Source organism: Carassius carassius, chromosome 21 (assembly GCF_963082965.1).
Source record: "Carassius carassius chromosome 21, fCarCar2.1, whole genome shotgun sequence".
In the NCBI taxonomy this organism is placed as follows: domain Eukaryota; kingdom Metazoa; phylum Chordata; class Actinopteri; order Cypriniformes; family Cyprinidae; genus Carassius; species Carassius carassius.
Window position 1 is genome coordinate 18,549,424 of NC_081775.1, and position 3,583 is coordinate 18,553,006.

Genomic DNA, 3,583 nt, shown 5'->3' on the forward strand with positions numbered 1-3,583 from the left:
CGATTATTTTTTTAAGAAAATAGAATTTATAAAGTTATATATATATATATATATATATATATATATATATATATATATATATATATATATATATATATATATATATATAAAATGTAGCATTAAAAAAAAGAATAAGTTACACACACATTATTGCCTAGCAGAATAAAACTATGTCGAATAGAGATACTTTTTTGGAACTTTTTTGCTAGTTGCAATACTGAATATGCTATAAAGAAGATATTAAACGTGACCACTTGTTACACATTTTCCATTCTGTCTGCTAACTGGGAATGTCTCTTTCTGTGACAGCTGTAATGATTAATGATGTCAATTAGTGCTAATTAACCCTTCATTAGACTCCTTAACCTCTCCGACTCTCATTAGAGGTGTTGACTTTAGAAAGCAGAGTCAACAGATCTTCTCACTGACTCACCTATAAGTTCTTGCACTCATATTCGTTCTTCATTTCGTCTTTCTTTTTGTCTCACTCAAGTTGAAAAACACCTCCCTGAACAATGAAAATTTGTTATTTAAGACCTAATTGGGCTTCAGGAAATATATTTGTGGATCTTATTGCAAGAGCTGTGGGAAAGAAAGAAAATATGTATGTGGATTTAAACTTGCACTAAACTGTGTAATGAAGCCTCTTGATAGTGACCGAGTGAACGTGGTCTCTCCAGTCATACTTTGGCAGTCTGGGTGATTCTGTAATTGAATGTTTATTTTCACACAGCTGTGCTGCTCAGTGTAGTGTTATACAGGCGTGGAAACACAGGTATGTCCGATTAGACCTTGATGGTGTTTGTCCGTATTTCTAAACAGGAAGTGGGTCACTGGTGTGCGTCAGTGTTGACAGCTCCTGCAGCTGCTGTGTTTTAATATTTATAGCAGTTGCTAGCACACAACCACAGTCGGAATGACTGTTTACGTGTTTGATAAACATTTTTGAGTTGCACTTAAAATAAATGTGAGGCCCTGAATGAACAGGAGAGAGTTAATGCATACCTTCCTTCCTCCTTTTAGCTGTTGCTATGATAATTATGTAAGTTTGATTGATTTAATCTATTATTCCTGTCTGTATCACAGACAGTACAAGATGAGCCAAAGTTCAGCACAAATAGGTTTATGTCTATGAGCAAATTACTGACACCAAATATTAACAAAAAAATATTCCTGCTAAAAAAAAAAAACCTAAGCTGGTTGTCTGGTCTTAGCTGGCTTAAATTAGGTGGTTTGAGCAGGTCTCCCAGCCTGGCCAAGCTGGTTTTAGCTGGTTGTTCCAGCTGGTCTCCCAGTCTGACCAGCTCAGAGAGTGGCCAAAGACCATCTAAAACCAGCCTAGACTAGGCTAGATGCACCTACGTAGACCTAAGCTGGTTGGCTGGTTTTAGCTGGTAGCAAGCCTCTATTGCATTTATTCACTTTCTGATCTAAAATCCAAAAGTGTTCTGTCCCTCCTAAAGTTGAAGGATTCTTGAAAGGTTATTGTAACAATAAACTGACTGTGATTCAAACACATGAAGGAAATACATTTTATGTTTTCATTTTATGCTAATGCCAAAGTGAAATGGTCCCCATGCGGCCAAAAACCCCTGGATCCACTCAAAATGAAGCAGAAAGTTAAAATATTTTTAGAGAGTCATGCTTTTATGATTTTTTAAATGAAATGCTTGTAATGTTTGACTGCACAAAAAAGGCTGTCATGATCTATGGGCACTCCTACTTTTTGTAAATTAGGACAAGGCACTAAAATAATAATGAAAATTGCAGAATTGCAGAAGGTTTAAATGCGTAATGTTCTTCAGGGATCCCACATTATTTTCCCAATGAATATACATGACTTCTTGCATGATAAGGATTACAAATTATAAGATTTAAATCTCTAGCCAATAAAATATTTTAGAGCTTGGTATTATTACAAAAATAGGCATTCTCATATATGCAGACTGGGAATCCTGGTTTGAGGCGGTAAATTAAACTAGAATTTAAAAAGATTTGTAATTGTTTTGGTTCATTTTATTGCTTTTTAATCTTATCTTAAAAAATAATAACTGCTAAGGCCACCGGTTGAGAACCACAGTCCTAGGCTATTGTGGGTGGTTGCCAGAACATCGCTGATCAATTTTCAATAGCAGTAGAAACAGTGATGTTTGACTTAGCAATTAGCTTTTTAACATTGACAGCAAAACCATGGCACAGTTTGACAGTTATATGATGCAAGTGTATCCTGCTAACTACATCACATATAAACGCACATTTGGACCTTGTTTAGCTGGTGTTTCGGTTCTGGCTGGATCTGGTTTAAGTGATTTTTATAGCTCTTTTACTGTGGTCTGTTCTCCAGCAGCGATATATATCACAGCGCAGGCGCTTGTTCTTAATGTTGAGCCTCGTACTGACTAATGACACTAACGTATGACCTCACTTGAATGGAGTCATTTATAAATTAAGCACTGACAAAGACAATCTCAGGAGAAAAAGACCTTTTCAGTTTAGCATGATAAACCAGCACACGTTGGAGAACATAAAAGGAACATCTGTAATGCTGAACGGTCACACCCAACCCCTGGGTCCCACTAAGAGGGGGTGGCTTTGGGCTGACCTAATCTCTCTCCACGGACCCAATGTGAAACACAAACCCATAAAACTCTGTGTGAAATGTTTATTTATGTATCATCATTGAACCAAACACAGGTCGGAGTTTTCTGCATGCAAGAAGCACTTTTAAATAACATATAAATATATCAGACACTAGCTAAAACACTGCATTTTTCCTGTGTGTATTTTGTCTATAGATAAAATGTGCTAAAATCAACAGCTGATTTAAAGACAGCGGAAAAACAGAAACTGTGCAGTTGATGTTCACAGAACAGTTCCTTTCAGGTTATTGTTTTAATGTTGTGTTTCAAAAACTGATGACACGTGCAGTTCAGATCAGAGCAGTGCTGCTGCTGTACCCATTCACAAAAAAGCAGTTTCAGTGCAACTAGTCTATGCAGTCAGTCATGTCAGGGCATTGAACAGAAAATTATAAGTCAGCTTGTTTCTTTTGCTTGATTTGCTCCAGCGGTTTGATGAATTTTGCCCTGAAGTTCTGATACAGTCACTGGAGAAAGTTTGCAGGCAAACAGTTTCTCTCCAGGAAAGATTTGTACAGCAATGTTTTTAGGGAAAGCAGTATTTTTTTCCAGACCTTTCTATCTATAAATAAATAAATGGTTCAAGTGATACAGGAGTTTTTAGTTTAGATGTACAAAGAAACAAGTAAACTAGAAAAAAAGGTGAACAAGCGAGAGAAAAAACACAGATGTTCGTATAAAGGCTACTGCAGCTGCAGAACAGCGTTTGCTAGAATGAACAGTAAAACATCAGCTGACTAGTTTTACATCTGTTAAAGTTTGCTATATGATTAAAACTCGGAAATACTTTATAATAAGGTTCCGTTTGTGAGTGATGTACAGGCAGGCAGTCGTTGTGGCAAAAATACATGGTTATTCACCAAATAAATAAATAAATGGACATGACACAGCAATTATATTGCAGTAATATTAAGTTCTCGAGGTAATTTTTTCTAGTTTAAAAC